Raw genomic sequence first — 22,293 nt, 5'->3', positions numbered from 1 at the left:
TGACCAACATCCACAGAATGGATCTTCTTGCCCATCTGATGATGATGATGATGATGATTATTATTATTATTGAGACGGAGTCTTCCTCTGTTGCCCAGGCTGGAGTGCAGTGGTGCAATCTTGGCTCACTGCAAACTTCGCCTCCTGGGTTCAAGTGATTCTCCTGCCTCAGCCACCCAAGTAGTTGGCACTACAGGCATGTGCCACCACACCCGGCTAATTTTTTGTGTTTTTAGTAGAGACAGGGTTTCACCATGTTAGAAAGGATAGTCTCGATCTCCTGACCTCGTGATCTGTCTGCATCGGCCTCCCAAAGTGCTAGGATTACAGGCCACCGTGCCTGGCCTGCCCAGCTGATTATTGAGAGCCTATTCACTGGATGCTGTTTTATAAGCATTCGTATGGGTCACAAAAATCCTCATACAAAAATCCTGTCTCCTTCCAGGTAAAGTGGATATCCTAATATATGCTCAAAGTCTTCCCCACTGAGAGGATTGCCTTTCACCATTTGTTCAGAGACACTTCTCAACAGAATGGTAATACTGCAGTAGTCTGCTTCCAGCTGATGCCAACATATTGTACAGACCCATCTTTAAATCAGCCTTAAGTTTTTTTCCCCCTCTGATAACTGGTTATAAGAAATTCCTTTTGAGGCCATAGAGTCTGAGCCACCTGCCTATGCAACTTACTTGTGTCCTCCTGATCTTCTAAATCCTGACCTTTTATATATCACTTTTAATTGATGATGGATTGTTGCTATGTACGCACACCCAATCTTATGGCAGTTTCATGACGGCCAGCTCAGAGCCCATTGATCTTGATGTCATCAAGACCTAGCCTTTACTAGAATCCAGTGCTCTTCCAGCAGAAAAGAGCACAGCATTGTGTCAAAACTCTGGGATTCTGTGCTTTGGACTCCTATTTTGCCAGGGGATCCATACAGCATCCTTACTTGCCATAGATGCTTTGGGTTTTCTGAATTATTAGGCTTCAGTAGCAAGATAGCTTGCATAGCACCCTGGACCTGCTACAGAGCCCTTTAATTTTCTGGGAGAAAAGGGCTATCAGTAAGTTGGTCAGAGAAATACACCCAAATCTGGTATATGTGCCTCTTTCCTAGTGTTAGGATGTGCAAGATGCAGAAAGTTGTCTCTCACAATAAGTTATAGTAGGGATTCTCGATCTCAATCTTGTTATTTCAGGCTTGATAATTCTTAGTTGTGGGGAGCTATCCTGTGCTTTGCAGGATGTTTATCAGCATCCTTGGCCACTACCTGCAAGATTCCAGGAGCCACTAATTTGCCCACTCTCAGTTGTGACAACTAAAAAGGTTTCTATACATTTCCTGCAAAATGTCCCCTAGTGGACACAATCACTGGTTGAAAAACACTGCTAGAGAGGGATATGCCAACATTCCTTTCACTGAATTTTTATGTCTCTGGCATGCATGTGCCTTACTAAGGCATCTAGAATATTTGCTGCTTTTTGTTCACCAAGCCAATCAGCATGATGTCATCAATGTGGTGGATCACATGATGATGTTCTATGGGATGTCTAGATGACCAAGGTCTCTGTGGACTAGTCACAGAGTTTGAGAGCTGGCATAGCCCTGGAGTAAGACTGTGAAGGTGAATTGCTGTTTCTGATAGGTAAAAATTTGCTGCTTTCTGATTTTTCCTGCTAATTGATATGAGGGGAAATGATTTTCCAGATCAATAGCTACATACTAGATGTCAGGACTATGTTGATTTGTTCCAGTAACAAGTCTATATCTAAATTGGAAGCTGCAAGTGAAGCCACCATCTAGTTTTGCCACTAGTCAAACACAGGAATTACGCAGAAGTGTGGTGAGAATCCTTACTCTTGTAGCTATCAAAATTTTTTTTTTTTTTTTTTTTTTTTTTTTTGAGACGGAGTCTCGGTCTGTTGCCCAGGCTGGAGTGCAGTGGCCGGATCTTGGCTCACTGCAAGCTCCGTCTCCTGGGTTAACGCCATTCCCCTGCCTCAGCCTCCCCAGTAGCTGGGACTACAGGCGCCCGCCACCTCGCCCGGCTAGTTTTTTTGTATTTTTTAGTAGAGACGGGGTTTCACTGGGTTAGCCAGGATGGTCTTGATCTCCTGACCTCGTGATCCGCCCGTCTCAGCCTCCCAAAGTGCTGGGATTACAGGCTTGAGCCACCGCGCCCGGCGCTATCAAATCTTTAAGGGTGGCACTAGTTAATGTCTGCAGTTCCCACAGGGATGTGGTATTGTTTTTAGCTTACCATTTTGTTAGAGAAGAGCAGTTCCAGTGGCTTCTACTTGGCTCTACCTAACCATAAGGGTCCTCTCTTTATGGGTCAGGGAGCTGGGGTGGGGATTTTGTCAGTTGACAAGTATGGCTAGTCCAAATAACTTCACAGTGGGTCTACAGAACCTATTGAGCCCTCTGAGTGATGGACTTGATTATAAATTTCATTTTCTACTTGACCACCCAAAGCTCTCAATCTATCCAGGGGTTCTCAAGGATTAGCAAAAACTCAGAGTAGTGTGTAATAATCCTTCAAAGCCTAGGTATGCCCCTTTCCTCAGTGCACACTCATCCTGATAATAGCCACAAGTCCTTTTGGGAAAGGCTTTGAGAAATATTTATAGTATACAGTTGTGACAGTGTTGTAGTTTCTTTCCTCAAGGGGACTCAGTTTCTGCTTCAATCCCTGGACCCTGCGTATGTGAAGCAGTTTAGGTCTGGGAACTAAATGAGAGGCTACAATTTCCTTTTGTGACAACTCAAGACAGGTTTCTGCTCACTTGACCTATAGTTTTGCCAGTTGCATATATCAAGTAATACTTCAGCAGGCTGCCCATCTATTTTATTCCTAGGGACCCTGTCATGAGTTAGCAGCCCCACAAATCTCTCAATGTCAAAAGTTTCTGACTGCCTGCTGCCCATTATGGTAATTGTGCCTCCTTGTCTCTGTTGGTTAAGTATTACTACATGGCCCCTGCCACGATGCCAACACTCCCGTAGAAATCAGATAACCGTTTCAATCATCCTTAGTCCAGAGAGGACAGCCATTGCAGAACTTTTGAGGATGCCTACACTTCCCTGACTAATGTTTTCTCAATGTCTTAGTGCCCTCTGGGTCCTTCCAGGAAACATAGTCAGGAAGTGGTTGAACAGGTTACACATAACAAACCCACTCCAACCTTCTCATAACCTGATCCTTTTGTATATGACCCTGTAGTTTGACTTTTTTTTTTTTTTTTTTTTTAAATAAAACCCTTTGTGCCGGGCGTGGTGGCTCACTCCTGTAATCCCAGCACTTTGGGAGGCCGAGGTAGGCAGATCTTTAGGTCAGGAGTTTGAGACCAGCCTAGTTAACACAGTGAAACCCTGTCTCTACTAAAAATAAAACAATTTAGCTGGGCGTGGTGGCAGGTGCCTGTAATCCCAGATATTTGGGAGGCTGAGGCAGGAGAATCACTTGAACCTGGGATGCAGAGGTTGCAGTGATCCGAGATCGTGCCACTGCACTCCAGCCTAGGCGACAGTGGGAGACTCCGTTTCAAAAAAACAAAACAAAATGAAAAACAAACCTTTGCTTTTTCCACATTATATGAGATGTTCTGGCATCTCAGCTCAGCTTCATTTAATGTAGGCCACTACTGAATCCTAGTTTCAGTCAGTCATCGAAGCAAACCATTAGAGATGCTTCCACTTGCTTCATTTATTTATTTATTTTTGAGATGGAGTCTTGCTGTGTCACCCAGGCTGAAGTGCATTGGCGCAATCTTGGCTCACTGCAACCTCCACTGCCTCCTAGGTTCAAGTGATTCTCCTGACTCAGCCTCCCAAGTAGCTGGGATTATAGGCATGTGCCACCACACCTGGCTAATTTTTGTATTTTTAGTAGAGATAGGGTTTCAACATGTTGGCCAGGCTGGTCTTGAGCTCCTGACCTCAGGTCATCCTCCTACCTTGGCCTCCCAAAGTGCTGGGATTACAGAGGTGAGCCACCGTGCTCCACCCAGTCTCTCAGTTTAGCACATTAAAATGAAAACCTCAGGTAAGGACATCCATATTGTAAGTTTAGCCTGGTCTGTTATCATATTCTACCTTTTCTTATAAAACACCCTTAGAATCTACTCCCACAAATGTTTTTTCAGGTTACTGCTGGTGAAAATACACGTTTTTGCAGTGGTTTTGGTGTATAAGTTTCTTTTTCTTGGAATAGGCCTTACATTTCTCTCTTGAGTCACTAGATTTGACTTTAGAAGTGGGTCTGGGGCTGGGCATGGTATAGTAAACAGTTGAGGATTTTTTTTTTTTTTTTTGAGACAGAGTCTCACTCTGTGACCCAGGCTGGAGTGCAGTGATGCCATCTCTGCTCACTGCAAGCTCCGTCTCCCAGGTTCACACCATTCTCCTACCTCAGCCTCCCAAGTAGCTGGGACTACAGGTGCCTACCACCACACCTGGCTAATTTTTTTGTATTTTTTAGTAGAGACAGGGTTTCACCATGTTAGTCAGGATGGTCTCGATCTCCTGACCTCGTGATCCACCTGCCTCGGCCTCCCAAAGTGCTGGGATTACAGGCGTGAGCCATCACGCCTGGCCAAGTGGATTCTTGTTCCTTGCTTTCCAAGAAGTCTAACTATTGAAGTTCATACAAAATGCTTTGTAAGTCCAGAGGAAGAAGCAACCAAGCCTGCTGCCAAAGTGCAGGAAAGGATATCTGGGGCAAGTCCTAGAGGTGGGGAGGAGTTGATCAGGTAGCAAAAAGGAGCAGGGACATTCTGGAGGGACTCAGGTGTGGAAGTCAGGAGGTGGGAAAAGACAGGGCAGCTGAAGAAAAGAGGGTAGTTATATAGTAGTACCCACCTAATATGTTTGTTGTGAGATTAGATGACAATAGAAACATTATAGTTGGTATAATTTGACCTCTTTCTCTATGCTAAGGCTTTCTAAGTGCTTTCTAAAAATTGATTCATTAATACTCACAAAACCCTTTGAGGTGTATTTTATTGCTCCATTTTAGAGATGATGAATGTGGAGTTTACAGAATTTTAGTAATTTGCTCAAGGTTGCATATTATGTTCTCTATCTCCAAATTCAGGGCCTTAAACTGCTGTGGGATACCACTATTCTATACTTTGAGTGCATGGATTTCTTAATGTGCGTTAAATATAATCCAGGAGAAGTTCATGCTAATATCCGTTTAGCATAATGCCTGCCACATAGTAAATGCTTAATAAAATTCAATTACTTTTAATTCTTAATATAGCATAATGACTCAAAGAAGGGCTTTGGAATCAAATAGACCTAGGTTCAAATTCTGGCCCTACCCCTTCCTAGCACCAGGAAAAGTAAATCTAGGGTCTTTGTTGATTTGTAAAATGGGATATGGCACCTAATTCTCAGGATTGCTGTCAGACAAATATATATATGTATGTGTACATACACACACATATGTATTTTATCTGACAATGCACAAGACGTGTTTGTATACATGCACACACATATATGTCTTGTGCATAGAAAATATTTAGGCAAAGATAGCTATTCATATTATATTAATCCAGTAATAATGAATACTTGGGCAAAGTCAGGTTAGGGGGAGGGAGAAAGAGAGAGGAAGAAGTAAATTCCAGGGCCTGAATGCATTTTATCTTGTCTGGAGGATAGGGTGGTTGAGGGAATGGCCTAAAAATGAGGCTGTATACGTCAACAAGCCTGATCTTCAGGGCCTCGTAGGCCATGTCAAGGAGCCTGGAGGGACAGTGGAGCCAGTCACATAGGATGTGTGTCCTCTAGGCCAGGCTAGGTTATGCTGCAGTAACAAATATCCCCAAGCATCTGAGTGGCTTACAAAAACAAATGCTGTATTAGTCCGTTTTCACACTACTATAAACAAACACCCAAGGCTGGGTAATATATAAAGGAAGGAAGTTTAATTGACTCACAGTTCTGCATGGCTGGGGAAGCCTCAGGAAACTTACAATTATGATGAAAGGGGAGGAGTCACATCTCATATGGCTGCAGGTGAGAGAGAGATGAATGAGGAGCAAAGGGGGAAGAGGCCCTTTTAAAACCATCAGCTCTAGTGAGAACTCACTATCATGAGAACAGCACGGGGGAAACCACTCCCATGATCTCATCACCTCCCACCAGGTCTCTCCCTAGACATGTGGGGATTGTGGGGATTATAATTCAAGATTACATTTGGGTGGCGACACAGCCAAACCATATCAAATGCTACATGTCCACTGGGGATCAGCTGTTGTTCTGCTCCATGTCATCTCTAGTATGGAACTTATGCTGAAGGAATAGCTTCTTTCTAAAACAAATTGCTTGTGGCAGACAGAAAAGAGACATGGTGAACCCACAACTGGCTCTTAAAACTTCTGCTTGGAACTGACATTCCTGCTTACATTTTATTGGCTGAAGCAAGTCTGCCATCAGTGGGGCCAAGGAGCAGCACATCATGGAGGGGAACCAGACTGTTTGGCATATCATTAATAGGAATAGATTTTGTGGTAAAAGAAAATGAGTGGTAACCTGATTAAAAAATTGGCAAAGGATTTCAATAGACATTTCTCTAATATCATACACAAATGGCCAATAAGCACATGAAAATATGCTATCAGGGAAGTGCAGATCAAAACTACAATGAGATACCACTTCACATCCACTCAGATGGTTGTAATAAAAAAGACAGACAATGATAAATGTTGGAAAAGATGTGGAGAAACTGGAACCCTTATATGCTGCTGGTGCGAGTATAAAATGGTGGAGCTGGTTTGGTAAATCATCTATCAGTTCCAGAAAAATTTAAAAATACAGTTACTATGTAGCCCAGTAATTCTACTCCTAGGAATATACCCAAAAGAAATGAAAAATATCCCCACAAAAACTTGTAAATGAATGTGCATAGCAGCATGTTCATAATAGTCAAAAAGTAGAGATAGTCTGTATGGACATATTTATCTGTATTTATCCACTGATGGATAAATAAAAGGTGATTATATATTCTATACAATGGACTATTACTCAGCCTTAAAAAGGAATGAAGTGTTGATGCATGCTACAACGTGGACATACCTTTTTTTTTTTTTTTTTTTGAGACGGAGTCTCTCTCTGTCACCCAGGCTGGAGTGCAGTAGTGTGATCTTGGCTCACTGCAAGCTCCACCTTCTGGGTTCACACCATTCTCCTGCCTCAGCCTCCCAAGTAGCTGAGACTACAGGTGCCCACCACCACGCCCGGCTAATTTTTTCTATTTTTTAGTCGAGACGGGGTTTCACCTTGTTAGCCAGGATGGTCTCCATCTCCTGACCTTGTGAGTCGCCCGCCTTGGCCTCCCTAAGTGCTGGGATTACAGGTGTGAGTCACCGTGCCCGGCAACATACCTTGAAAATATGCAAACTGAAAGAAGTCAGTTACAAAATACCACATTTCATGACTCCCTTTATACGAGATGTCCGGAATAGGCAAATCTATGCACACAGAAAGTAGATTAGTGGTTGCCTATGGCTGAGGGAATTGAGGGAAAATGGAAACGTGAGTACTGGGTTTCTTTTTGGGGTGAAGAAAATGCAGTGATGATTGCACAATTCTGTGAATATCCTAAAAACCACTGATTTGTATAATTTAAGTGAGAAAGTTGTATAGTATGTATATCTCAATAAAGCTGTTTTATATGTATGTTATATCTCAATAAAGCTGTTTTATATGTATATAAGAAAGATGAATGGTTTTGTCATATTTATTTTATTAATTCGTGTGGAGATGACCAGTAGGTAGTTAACCATGTGGCCTGGATCCCAGGAGCAGGAATCAGGGCTGGGGATATATATTGGGAAATCCAGAGCGTAAAGATGCTAACCAAAGTTATGTAAAAGGCAGTGGTCACATAGACAGTGTGTCCAGTGGGAAAAGATTGAAGGCTTACACCTATTCCTGTGGGATACCAATATTTAAAGTCTGGAAGAAATAAGAGAGACTTTAAAAGAGATGGAGAGGGAGTGGATAGAGATGGAGAAGTGCTACCAAGAGAGTAAAAATGGAAGGCAAGGAAAAGTATTTCCAGAAGGAAGGCGTGTCATGAAGAGAAATTAAGTTAGGTAATGATGATAATGTCCATAAGATATACGGTAGGGAAATCCCTATGACTTTTTTTTTCTGAGACAGAGTCTTACTCTCTCGACAGGCTAGACGCGATCTTGGCTCACTGCAACCTCTGTCTCCCTGGTTCAAGCGATTCTCCTGCCTCAGAATCCTGAGTAGCTGCGATTACAGGCACATGCCACCACACTCAGCTGATTTTTGTATTTTTAGTAGAGACGGGGTTTCACCATGTTGGCCAGGATAGTCTCGATCTCCTGACCTCGTGATCTGCCCACCTCGGCCTCCCAAAGTGCTGGGATTACAGGCAGAGCCAGCGGCCCAGCCCAACATTTTTTTTTTTTTTTTTTTTTTAAATTGAGACAGAGTCTCGCTCTGTCACCCAGGTTGGAGTGCAGTGGCATGATCTCGGCTCACTGCAAACCTCCGCTACCCAGGTTCAAGAGATTCTCATGCCTCAGGCTCCCGAGTAGCTGTGACTATATGTGTGCGCCACCACACTCGGCTATTTTTTTTTTTTTTTTTTTTTTTGGTTTTTTAGTAAACACAGGGTTTTGCCATTTTTGGCCAGGGTGGTCTTGAACTCCTGACCTCGGGTGATCCACCTGCCTCAGTCTCCCAAAGTGCTGGGATTACAGGCGTGAGCCACGGCGGCTGGCCCCTAGTGACTTTGGAAAGAATGGTTTCAGTGGGTTGGTGGGGCAGAAATCAGAGTGCAGTAAGTCCAGACTTGAGTAGTGGTTGAAGAATTGGAGGCACTCTTGTTTAGATAATTGGAGAAATGTATTATAGGAAAGAAAGCAGAGGTTGAAGTGGAGTCTGGTAGGTTGGGCGAGAGATTTAAAGACGGGAGAGACTTCAGGTTGTTTACATGCTTATGGGGATGAAAGGAGGCGGGGATAATTAAGAAATGAGGTCCAGACCACCTTTTATGGAATTGTAGTACGTACCCTACTCTATCCCCCTTATCCTGCTCATTTTGTTTACTGTCGTGCCTATCATGTTACAGAATTTACTTATTTATTGTGTTTACTATTTCTTGTGTTAAAAGCAAAACCTTAGCCAAATTAAACAGAGTTTGAGCAAAGAACTATTCCCGAATCAGGCAGCCTCCTAAGCCCGAGTAGGTTCACACAGACTCCCGCAGAGCCACATGGTGGAAAAAGGTTTATAGACAGAGAAAGAGAAGTGAGGTAGGGAAACAGCCGGATTGGTTATAGCTAGACGTTTACCTTATTTGAACACGGTTTGAACAGCTGGCCGCCTTTGGCCAAAACTTGGTGATTGGCGCGAGAGTAGGCTGCAGTCTGTTTACACCTCCATTTAGGTTATAGTTCACTATTTAGGGAGAAAGTTTCAGGCTGAACTTAAAATATGTAAGGACACCGCTTTTGGCTAAACTTGATGTAACACTTGCCTGGTTTCACCCTGCTCCAAGAAGTCGGAGGTTTTTTTTTTAGAGATTTCTGTTTATTTTGCTCACGTATTAACTCCAAGCATCTAGAATACCATCTGATATATAGTATGTGGTCAATACACATTTGCTGAATAAATGAAAAAGCGAGTTTTCTAAGAAGGCAAGAGAGGAAGGGAGCCAGAACATAGCCATATGGTTCCTGCCCCCCCAGCACTTGCGAGTCCAGGACTTCCCGCCTACTGAGGGTGAGGAGGGAGAGGGAAGGGCAAAGAGCTGTTTCCCAGCTGGATGAAAAGGGACAGAGAATATTCGTTTGATAATTACGGTCTGCATTAAATCTTTTTTCTATTTTGTTTAGACCAATTTAAATGTTAAAGTATTTAATTCATCATCTGTTTGTCTTTGAAGTAGATGAAACGTATTTTGTTAGGTACTTCGACCTTCCAAGCCTGGCCCTGATAAAGGCTCTAGGAGGCCTAGTTGTGTTCAGCGCAGCCCGGGGCGTGTTCCTGTCAAGTGCTTTCACCAGTACAGATTTCTGTGAGGCGCGCCTCTGAATCCTTAATCTGTGGATTGACTGTGGTGATAAGGCAGGCGGAGGGAAAACATTGAGTACGAGAAGGACTTGTGTGACCAAAAGCGGCGGTGTAAGCTTAACCTAGGAAAAGAAACAGCTTCGGAAGAGCCGCGCCGAGACATCGAACCAAATCAACTGTCCGACCTCTCCTCTGGGCGCCCCAACGGCGCGAACCGACGTGCGCCTGCGCGCGGACTACACTGCTCTAGCAGCCGGGAGCGGCGCGGCAGTGAGATCACGTGGTGCATCTAGAAGCCACGCCGCCTCTCCGAGGCCTCCCTGCCCCGCCCCGCCCCGCCCCGCCCCTTTCCCGGCGGGACGCTCTGAGCAACTCCGAACTGCGCAGGGCGGTCAGGGGTGAGTGTCCGCGAGGGGCGTGCGTAGCGCAGACCCGGGCGGGTCCCGGCTGGGGCGCGGGCCGTCTGAATGCCTTCCGGGGACTAGGGGACAAAATGGCGGCGGGGTACGCCCTTTCACCCCCTCCCCTCACCTGGGAGTGCGGGTGGAGCGGGGCAGGGATCGTTGCTGGGGGAGGGGAGCCGCGGTAGTCTGGGGAGGGCTCAGAGGTCGGCCTCGGGGGCCTTGGGACGGGGGCGGGAGTGAGCCGCGTCCGGGCCTCCTCTGCGGGCTCATCTGGGGTATTAGGGACGTAAGACCCCGCACACTACGCGGTCTGAGGGATGAGTGGGGGGCTGCCCCGGCCGCGGGTGACGAGGCTTCTGGAATGTCTAAATGCGAGGGGCTCCTGGAGGAGCCGCCCTTCGTTTGACAGGTGATCGTCATCGTCATCTTTCATTCTCAGCGGGTTTTACCATGCTTTCCCTGTACTCTGATCTTAGCTCTGCCCAGGAAACAGGGCAGGAATGGCCTCTCCGTCTGCCAGATGCGTGAGCTGAGGCCTGGAGGAGTGAAGAGCCCCTCGCACCTTGGGAGTTGTGGGACCCAGCCTCTTGCCTCTGTTGCTGCTCTTTTCCCAGCACTTCCTTCGCGCCTTCCCCTACGCCGTTTTCCAGTCTCGTTCGTGGGAACGGCAGCAGGGAGGAACGGGTTTGTTAGAAAGCAGACACAAAACTGGTCCTCTGAGCAACATCTGCTGTTGTTAAGGGGGCCCCCGCTGAGATGAGGCCACCTGTTTGTGAGCAGCTTCCTGTTGCTGGTGGACTGCATCTCTTATTCTAGTTGTGATAAGTTATTTTCCATGAAAATAGCTCTTCATTAATAGTCATTTTACCAGATACTAATTCCTTATATGAATTATAGTTTGTCTTAGTTTATGGATTAATTTCATCATTAACTTTTCATCTTCTTAAATAGTCTGTGGTAGAAGGATGGATGGGCTAGGAGTAATGCTTATTTTATGAATGGAGAAACGGGGGCTCAAAAGGTTATTACTTGCCTTAGATCACCAGCTGGTGAGTGGTAAATCTGGGATTAGGTTTTCTGACCTAAGGTTGGTAGTCTGACCACTGTCCTACTCTGACCTATACTGGTGCTCTGTTCCTTGTATTATTTCTGTTAACTATGACTTTTCCTCAAAGTTTGTTGGTTGCAGATGATTTATGCCACTTGAAATGAAGAATGATATTCACTAAATAATTAATTTTTTAATCAATCAAAGTCGATTTTTAATGTATTTTGGAAGGTTGTCTTTGTGGGAGAAGTAATCTGATGGCTTTGAAGGCAGATTGAGTTGAGTTTGTATCTCAGCTCCACCCCTTGTTTTTGGCAAATTAATTTTTCTGAGCCTTTCTCATCTGTAAAGTAGGAATAATATCCACCTCATAAATTTGTTGATAGTAATAAATTAGGTGTCTGTAAAGCATTTAGAACTGTTCCTGACCCATGGTAAGCCCTCAACAAATGCTCTTTTCTTTCTTTCTCCACACTCCCTTGAGCTGCATTACAAATATTCTCTATGTGTCTTTGGTCCATTTGGGTCTGGTACAACAAAATACCTCAGACTGAGTGGCTTATAAACAACTGAAATTCATTTCTTGCAGTTCTGGAGGCTAGGAAGTCCTAGATCAAGATGTCTGATGATTCAGTGTTTGGTGATAGCCTGCTTTCTGGTTAATAGATGGCACCCTCTAGCTGTCTGTCTCCTTACATGGTGCAAGGGTGAAGGGATCTCTCTCTGGCCTCTTATAAGGGCATTTATCCCAATCGTTAAGACTGCCCTCGTAATACAGTCATCTCCCAAAGGCCCCACCTCCTAATATGACCTTGGAAACTAGGATTTCAACACGAATTTTGAAGAACACAAACATGCAGACTATAGCATTATGGTTAATCACTTGGTTGTTCAGGTCAAACAACCATGGAAATGTAATCAGCAGTACTGTACAAATGTGTTTTTAAATAAATTTTGGTGACTGGGGTCCAAAGGATGAAGTATTCTAAACAGACTTTAAAAATGTTTGCCCTTGGTGCTTCATAGGTATTTTAATAACTCCTAAAAGATTGATAGTAAGGCCATTAATCTCTTCAATTAGCTGCAGGAATGTTTTAAAGATAAGATGAAGGGACTTGAGATTCTGTCATTTCTTTCACTTTCTTTTTTCTTGAAACCGAGTCTCACTCTGTCACCCAGGCTGGAGTGCAGTGGGGCGATCTTGGCTCACTGCAAACTCCACCTCCCGGGTTCAAGTGATTTTCCTGCTTCGGCTTCCTGAGTAGCTGGGACTACAGGTGCTCACCACCATGCTCGGCTAATTTTTTTTGTATTTTTAGTAGAGATGGGGTTTCGCCATGTTGGCCATGCTGATCTCGAACTCCTGACCTCAGATGATCCACCTGCCTCGGCCTCCCAAAGTGCTGGGTTTACAGGGGTGAGCCACTGCACCTGGTTTCTTTCACTTTCATGCCTGACCACAGCCCAGATTAGTTTTAAAGGAGAAACAACTTCTTTAGGAATCACATGTGAATGTTATTTAAACACTTAGAAAGTGGTGGTATTATTTAGGGGGAAGTTTAATAGAATTCTCTCTAAGGGTACAATCTGATATCCATTGTGTAATTGGCATTTCTGAAATTGTGGAAGAGACAACTGTAAATGGCTGGCATAGCAAAACTTAATAAAATTCTGTTTGCAGTTTCTGCTGGATGGTAACTTTTTTTTTTAATTCAACTTTTATTATATAGTAAAGGGTACATGTGTAGATTTGTTACATGGGTAAATTGTTTGATGCTGATGCTTGGGGTCCCAACTATCCCATCACACACACAGGCCATAAGCGTAGTAGACAACAGGTGGTTTTTCAGCCCATGCCCCGCTTGGTCTAGTGATCCCTAGTGTCTGTTGTTCGCAACTTTTACCATCATGTATTCAGTGTTTAATTCCCACTTATAAGTGAGAACACACAGTATTTGGTTTTCTTTTCTCATGTTAAGTCACTTAGGACAGTGGTCTCCAGCTCTATATGTGTTACTGCAGAGAGCTTGATTTTGTTCTTTTTTATGGCTGCATAGTATTCAATGGTGCATTTGTAGCTAACCTTTTTCACAAACATGTTTGGCTTTCACTGATTGACTATGGGTCTTGTGAAATATAAAGAGTGAAAAGATCTGCAGTCCAGTGATGGAGCTAGCTTTAAAAATTATTAGAGGCCGGGTACGGTGGCTCATGCCTGTAATCCCAGCACTTTGGGAGGCCGAGGCAGGCAGATCACAAGGTCAGGAGATCGAGACCATTCTGGCTAACATGGTGAAAACCCGTGTCTACTAAAAATACAAAAAATTAGCTGGACATGCTGGCATGTGCCTGTAGTCCCAGCTACTCAGGAGGCTGAGGCAGGAGAATCGCTTGAATCCGGGAGGTGGAGGTTGCAGTGAGCCGAGATTGTGCCACTGTACTGCATCCTGAGCAAGACAGCGAGACTCTGTCTCAAAAAAAAAAAAAAAAAAAAAAAAAATAGAAAGAAATTTTTTATGGAAAGACTTTTCTTCTGTGACATGAAACACTAAAGATTTCGTGAAGTTTTGCCAAAATGATAACTTCTTAAAATAATAAGTTCATTTTGTGTTTTGAAACATACACAAAAGAGAATAGTATGATGAACTGCTATGTATCAATCTATTTCAAAAATTAGCTATACATTATACATAGGCAGTATTATTCCATAAAAGTTACCTCCCCACACTAAATTGTTTTGAAGCAAGTTTCAGACATCGTATTTAATTTGTCAAGATTTTAGTATGCATTAGGCCTACTTTTAATACAGTGTTGGAAAAGAGAGAGTTTCAGTATTTTCAATCGAGCATGCCACATTCATGAGAGAAAATAAATAACTTGGTTGACATATTCATGGCAGTATATATAGAAGTAATCAGAATTGAAAATCTTATTAAACAATTTAGAATTATAAAATGTCTATATTGCTCTTCAAATTACTCTTTTTTCTTTTGAGATGGCATTTTGCTCTGTCACCCAGGCTGGAGTGCAGTGGTGCGATCTCGGCTTACTTCAACCTCTGCCTCCTGGGTTCCAGCGATTCTCCTGCCTCAGCCTCCCGAGTAGCTGGGACTACAGGCGCCCGCCACCACACCTGGCTACAAACTACTCATTTTTACCATAATACATGTGTTTTCCGATTAGCAAAGATGTGAACAATTATTGGTAGTTTTTGAGTATGCCTGCAACAACATTAAAGTATCAGACTCAGAAAGGCAAACACTCAGATTTTCTTAAACGTTGGAAAAGGCAAAAACATGGGTGACAGACTTTGTGAATCCTGGAGAGGAACTGTGATTGCAAACCTCAATTTTTCTACAATTTATTGACCAATATGTGGATAATTCATAGATGTACTATCCTGGCTTCAGTTAGGTGGGCCCCTATATTTTGGAGTAGGGCTACCAGCAGGCTTCTCACTGCTTTGGGTCTGCCATTTACTCCTTGCTCTTTTACAACCTGCGTACCCAAACTTGGATAAGGAAAAGATATACCTTTCCTGGCACTTGAGCCCATCTTTACATTTCCATCTCTAGGATTCTTAGGCATCTCCACAGATATTCCGGAATTGCAGGGCAGAATAAGACAAGTGAGACTTCAGTTCTGAACAAGGCAGGAACTTGTTCAGACACTTTGGGCTCAGCCAGACCTAGTGTTCATTCCCTGTTTACCGCCTTTTGTCTTTGTTTTTTTGGGTGCTCCACTTTCTGCTTGGCCACTGTTTTTTTTGCAGCCCCGAGTTTCTCAAATTTCATTGACTTGAGTACCACTGTCAGTATTTTGCCATATCCATATTTCTTGTATATTAACTGATTTTACATTTAAGATAGTGTTACAGATTTTTGAGTAAATGTCATTTTATTGAAAGAAAATTATGTAAATTATTTTATAGGTGGTACTTAGTTATGGCAAATATCATGAAGGTAGTAACTGAATGATTGCAATTTTGGACATTTTGGATTAGGACATAGCTTGCTTTCTTTTTTAATTTAAAGCTTTATTGACTTCATATACCATAAAATCCACCCATTTAAAATGTACACTTCAGTGATTTTAATGTATTCACAGAGTTGTGGATCCATTACCGCAATCAACTTTAGAACATTTTCAGTACCCCAATATGAAACCCCATAAGCATTAGCAGCCATTTTCCATTCTGGCCTCCCTCCACACTTCCCCATCTCCAGCTCCAGCCACCCACTAATCTACTTGCTGTCTTTATGGATTTGCCTATTCAGGACTTTTCGCATAAATGGAATTGTACAATATGAAGCCTTTTGTGTGTGACTTCTTCCATTTAACATAATGTTTTCAAGGTTCATCCATGTTGTAGCACGTATCAGCCCTTCATTCCTTTTTATGGATGAATAATATTCCATCATATGGATATACCACATTTTATTCACTTATCAGTTCATGAACATCTTGCATTGTTTCTACTTTTTGGCTATTGCTGCTGTCAATATTCCTGTAGAAGTTTTTGTGTGGACTTGTGTTTTCATTTCTCTTGAGTATAAACCTAGGAGTAGAATTGCTGGGTTATATGGTGGCTTATCTTTTACTTTTTGAGGAACTGCCAGATTGTTACCAAACCAGCCGTATTGGTTTACATTTCCATTGCAGTGTGTGAGGATTCCAGTTTCTCCACATCTTCTCCAACAGTTGTTTTGTCTGTCTTTTTGACTGTAGACATCTTGGTGGGTACGAAGTTATGTCTCATTGTGGCTTTGATATGTATTTCCCTAATGACTAGTGATTTCAACATCTTTTCATATGCTTATTAGCCATTCGTATACATTTTTTGCAGAAATGAGAACATAACCCTTTTAACCTGACATAGTGGTGCTCTTTAACCTGACATGGGTTCTTATTCTTCCTCTTGGTTGCTCTCTGTTGGCTTTTTATTCATATAATCAAGTGACTTGCTCCCCAGAAATTCTTTGTGGTAATCTAGTGTGAAGTATACATCTCCTACTTATGTTTATTTTTACACTGTAGTACCTGTTTACCTAAGTGCACCTGGAAATATCTGGAATTTATTTAAAAACAAAGTTATGCATTTCAGTTCAGAGGCAGAGACAATAATCTGTCAGGTGCCTAATTGAACGCACAAGATGCAGTGATGTAAGGATTTGAAGTTAATCAGTATCTGGTGGGACTTATAATAACTCAGTCTTTTTTTTTTCTTTTTTTTTGAGATAGAGTCTCTCTCTGTCACCCAGGCTGGAGTGCAGTGGTGTGATGCCAGCTCACTGCAACCTCTGCTTCCCGGGTTCAGGCAATTCTCATGCCTCAGTCTTCCGAGTACCTGGGACTTCAGGTGTGCACCACCACACCTAGCTAAGTTTTTGTATTTTTGGTAGAGATGGGGTTTTGTCATGTTGTCCATGCTGGTCTTGAACTCCTGAGCTCAGGCAGCCTGCCCGGCTCAGCCTCCCAAAGTGCTAGGATTACAGGTGTGAGCCGCTGTGCCCAGCTAATCTTGAACTAACCTTTTTTTTTTTCCTTTTTGTAGGAAAAGGCCTGTGATTAAGAGTTTGTGAACTCTGGACTGAAAATTTTAAGTGAGAGCCTAGTTTAATCTGTAATTTGGAAGTGCTTTAAATTTAAATCATTACAGGGTTTTAAAGCTGTAATTGTAGTGCAGTGCAATCATATATCAGAAAATCTGAAAATAACAAAAAAATTACCCATAATCCTCTGGTGCACAGCTACCAAGTATTGAGTACTGGTTGTTTGCCATCAAATATTTCTTCACATTTACTTTCTTTGATTTTGAAAATAACCCTACAAAGTAGATATTTTTACTCTTGTTTTATAGCTGTGTACCCTGAGATTCAAAAATGTTAAAGAATTTGTCTAAAGGCTGTGTAGTTTATAATTGGCAGACTTGGGATATGTATTTGTGTCTGACTTCAGAACTTACTCTTTTAAAAAAAAAAAGTTAATATTTTTAGAGATGAGGTCTCACTCTGTCACCCAGGCTGGAGTGCAGTAGCACGATCATAGCTTACTGCAGCCTCTATCTCCTGGGCTCAAGTGAGCCTCCTTCCTTAGCCTCCCAGGGAGCTGGGACTACAGGTGTGTGCCACTATGCCTGGCTATTTTTTTGTATTTTTGTATTTTTGGTGGATTGCTGGTATTATTTTGTATTTTGGTGTATTCTCCACATTGCCCAGGCTGGTCTCAAACTCCTGAGCTCAAGCAGTCTGCCTGCGTTGGCCTCCCAAAGTTCTAGGATTATAGGGTTATAGGTATGAACCACTGTGCCAGGTCTAGGATTGTTTTTTCTATTTCTGTGAGAAACGTCATGGAGATTTTGATAGGGATTATGTTGAATTTGTAGATTGCTTTGGGTAGTATGGATATTTTAACAATGTTAATTCTTCCAGTTCATGAACATGGGATGTCTTTCTCTTTATTTGTGTTATTTTCAGTTTGTCATCAATGTTTTATGGTTTTCAGTGTATAGATCTTTCTCTTCCTTGGTTAGATATATATTCCTAAGTATTTTAATAATATTATTATTATTTTTGTTGTTAAAATAAACAATAAAATAAACAATCCTAAAATAGGATGTCATTCTGTCACCCAGTCTGGAGTGCAGTGGTATGATCACAGCTCACTGCAGCCTTGACCTCCCCAGGCTCCGGTTATCCTCCCACCTCAACCTCCTCAGTATCTGGGACTACAGGTACACCCCACCATGCCTGACCAATTTTCGTTTTTTTGGTAGAGACAGGGTTTCGCCATGTTGCCCAGGCTAGTCTTGAATTCCTGGGCTCAAGTGATCGGCCTGCCTTGGCCTCCGAAAGTACTGGGATTACAGGTGTGAGCCCCTGTGGCCAGCCTTTTATTGTCTTTCATGTCCTTCATGCTGTTGTAAATGGAGTTTTTTTTTTTATTTCTTTTTTGGATGGTTCATTGTTAGTGTGTAGAAAAGCTACTGATTTTTCTATTTTGTATTTTGATTTTATATGCTACAACTTTACTGAATTTATTAGTTCTAATAGTTTTTGGTGGAACCTTTAGGGTTTTCTGTATATAAGATCATGTCATCTGCAAACAGACAATTTCATTTCTTTTTTTCCTAACTTGGGTACTTTTATTTATTTTTTTTCTTGACTAATTGCCCTTGCTAGAATTTCCAGGACTATATTGAATAGAACTGGATGAGATGGCATTCCTGTCTTGTTCTTGATCTTAGAGGAAAAGCTTTTAAATTTTCACTGTTGTGTATAAAGTTAGCTGTGGGCTTGTCATCTATGATCTTTATTATGACATTACTTATATACCTAATTTATTGAAAGTTTTTATCTTGAAAGGATGTTGAATTTTGTCAGATGCTTTTTCTGCATTTATTGAGATGATCATATGATTTTCATTCTTTATTCTGTTAATGTGGTGTATCTGATGTGTTAATTTGCATATGTTGAACCATTCTTGCAACCCACAAATAATTCCTACCCGATCATAGTGTATGATGCTTTCAATAAGCTGTTGGATTGGTTTGCTGGTATTTTGTGGAGGATTTTTGAATCTATATTCATCAGGGATATGGGCCTGTAATTTTCTTTTCTTCTAGTGTTTATGTCTGGCTTTGGTATTAGGGTAATGTTGGCCTTGTAAAATGAGTTTGGAAATATTTTCTTCAGTTTTTGGGAAGAGTTGAGAAGGATTGGTATTAATTCTTCATTAAATGTTTGGTAGAATTTGCCAGTGAAGCCATGAGGTCCTAGGTTCTTCTCTCTCCTGAGTTTTTTATTACAAAATCAGCCTTCTTACTTGTTATTGATCTGGTCAGATTTTTTATTTCTTCATGATTCAGTCTTGGTAGATTGTATATTTCTAGGAGTTTACTTATTTTCTCTAAGTTATTCAATTTGTTGGCATGTAATTATTCAAAGTAGTCCTTTATGATCCCTTTATTTCTGTAATATCAGTTGTAATGTTTCCTCTTACATTTATAATTTTGTTTGTGTCTTCTTTTTTCTTAGTCTAGCTAAAGGTTTTTCAGTTTCATTTATCTTTTTCATAAGAGTTTCATTTCAACTCTTAGTTTCATTGATCTTTTCTGTTTTTCTAGTCTCTATTTCATTGATTTTTGCTCTGTTATTATTTCCTTCCTTATGCTGACTTTAGATTTAGTTTGTTCTTTTTTTAGTTCCTTGAGGTGTAAACTTAGGTTATTTATCTGAGTTGTTTCATCTTTCTCTTTTTTTCTTTTCATAGTTGGGATCTTGCTATGTTGCCCAGGCTGGAATGTAGAGACTAGTCTCAGGCGTGATCATAGCACACTACAGCCTCGAACTCTTGGGCTCAAGCAGTCCTCCCACCTCAGTCTCCTGACTAGCTGAGATTACAGGTGTTCACATCACGCGAGGCTGATGTCTGTCTGTGTCATTTTTTTTGAGTTGAAATCTCGCTCTGTCGCCCACAGAGTGCAGTGGTGTGATCTCAGCTCACTGCAACCTCCACCTCCCAGGTTCAAGCTATTCTCCTGTCTCAGCCTCCCAAGCAGTGGGACTGCAGGCACGTGTCACTGTACCCAGCTATTTTTTTGTATTTTTAGTAGAAATGGGGTTTCACCATGTTGGCCAGGCTGGTCTTGAACTCCTGACCACAGGTGATCTGCCCGCCTTGGCCTCCCAAAGGGCTGGAATTACAGACCTGAGCCACTGTGCCCAGCCCTGTCTGTCTTTATGTAGGCTTTTATCACTATAAACTTGCCTCTTAGAACTGCTTTTATTGTATCCCATAAGTTTTGCTATGTTGTGTTACCATTTTCACTTGTTTCAGATACTTTTTGATTTCCCTTTTGATTTTTTTCTTTGACCCATTGATTGTTTAGTTGTGTGTTGTTTAATTTTCACATATTTGTGAATTTTTCAGTTTTCTTCCTGTTATTTCTAGCTTTATACCATTGTGGTCAGAAAAGGTACTTATTTAAATCTTCTTGAATTTGTTGAATTCTTGAACTTCTTGAAATTTGTGGCCTAACATATGATCTATCCTAGAGAATATTGTGTGTGCTTGAAAATGTGTTGTAAATTCTGCTGCTGTTGGATGGAATGTTCTACATATGTCTGTTAGGTCCATTTGGCCTATAGAATTGTTCAAGTTCACTGTTTCCTTGTTGATTTTTTTTTTTGTCTGGATGGTCTATCCCTTGTTGAAAGTGAGATATTGAAGTCCCCTACTATTAATGTATTGCTGTCTATTTTTCCCTTCAGTGGTGTTAAAATTTTGGTGCTCCAGTGTTGGGTGCATACGTATCTACAGTGGTTATATCCTTTTGATGAATTGCCCCTTTATCATTATGTAATGACTTCCTTTTTTTTTTTATTATTATTATACTTTCAGTTCTAGGGTACATGTGCACAAAGTGCAGGTTTGTTACATAGCTATACATGTGCCATGTTGGTTTGCTGCACCCATCAACTTGTCATTTACATTAGGTATTTCTCCTAATGCTATCCCTCTCCCAGCCTCCACCTCACGACAGGCCCCACCCTGTGTCCAAGTGTTCTCATTTTTCAGTTCCCACCTATGAGTGAGAACATGCAGTGTTTGGTTTTCTGTCCTTGTCATAGTTTGCTGAGAATAATGGTCTCCAGCTTCATCCATGTTCCTGCAAAGGAAATGAACTCATCGTTTTTTATGGCTGCATAGTATTCCATGATGCATATGTGCCACATTTTCTTAATCCAGTCTATCACTGATGGACATTTGGGTTGGTTCCAAGTCTTTGCTATTGTGAATAGTGCTACAGTAAACTTACGTGTGCATGTGTCTTTATAGCAGCATGATTTATAATCCTTTGGGGATATACCCAGTAATAGGATGGCTGGGTCAAGTGGTATTTCTAGTTCTAGATCGTCGAGGAATCGCCACACTGTCTTCCACAATGGTTGAACTAATTGACACCCCCACCAACAGTGTAAAAGCATTCCTATTTCTCCACATCCTCTCCAACATCGTTGTTTTCTGACTTTTTAATGATGGCCATTCTAACTAGCGTGAGATGGTATCTCATTGTGGTTTTGGTTTGCATTTCTCTGATGGCCAGTGGTGATGAACATTTCTTCATGTGTCTGTTGGCTGCATAAATGTCTTCTTTTGAGAAGTGTCTGTTCATATCCCTTGCCCACTTTTTGATGGAGTTGTTTTTTCTTGTAAATTTGTTTAAGTTCTTTGTAGATTCTGGATATTAGCCCGTAGTCAGATGGATAGATTGCAACAATTTTCTCCCATTCTGTAGGTTGTCTGTTCGCTCTGTTGGTAGTTTCTTTTGCCGTGCAGGAGCTATTTAGTTTAATTAGATCCCATTTGTCAATTTTGGCTTTTGTTGCCATTGCTTTGGTGTTTTAGTCATGAAGTCTTTGCCCATGCGTATGTCCTGAATGGTATTGCCTAGGTTTCCTTCTAGAGTTTTTATGGTTTTAGGTCTTACATTTAAGTCTTTAATCCATCTTGAATTAATTTTTGTATAATTTTGTATAAGGAAGGGATCCAGTTTCAGCTTTCTACATATGGCTAGCCAGCTTTCCCCACACCATTTATTAAATAGGGAATCCTTTCCCCATTTCTTGTTTTTGTCAGGTTTGTCAAAGTTCAGATGGTTGAAGTTCAGATGGTTGTAGATGTGTGGTGTTATTTCTGAGGCCTCTGTTCTATTCCATTGGTCTATATATCTGTTTTGGTACCATTACCATGCTGTTTTGGTTACTGTAGCCTTGTAG

The 22,293-nt window shown here is 41.8% G+C and overlaps 1 protein-coding gene across 4 annotated transcripts in view; it reads left to right on the top strand.

Annotated features, from left to right (window-relative positions):
- Window positions 1–10,298: 10,298 nt before the first annotated feature.
- The window catches only part of SCAPER (S-phase cyclin A associated protein in the ER), a 333,543-nt gene continuing 321,548 nt past the window's right edge, over window positions 10,299–22,293 (top strand). For 2 of the 4 annotated variants that reach the window (XM_017870307.1, XM_017870342.1), the window contains exon 1: window positions 10,299–10,458. The gene's annotated coding sequence lies outside the window, so the exon portion shown is untranslated. The other 2 variants (XM_017870315.1, XM_017870326.1) reach the window with 2 other exon arrangements.

The sequence above is a fragment of the Rhinopithecus bieti genome, unplaced genomic scaffold, assembly GCF_001698545.2.
Source record: "Rhinopithecus bieti isolate Rb0 unplaced genomic scaffold, ASM169854v2 scaffold_662, whole genome shotgun sequence".
Lineage (NCBI taxonomy): Eukaryota > Metazoa > Chordata > Mammalia > Primates > Cercopithecidae > Rhinopithecus > Rhinopithecus bieti.
The sequence above is the reverse complement of the archived record's forward strand: the minus strand, read 5'-3'. Positions and strand labels throughout refer to the sequence as shown.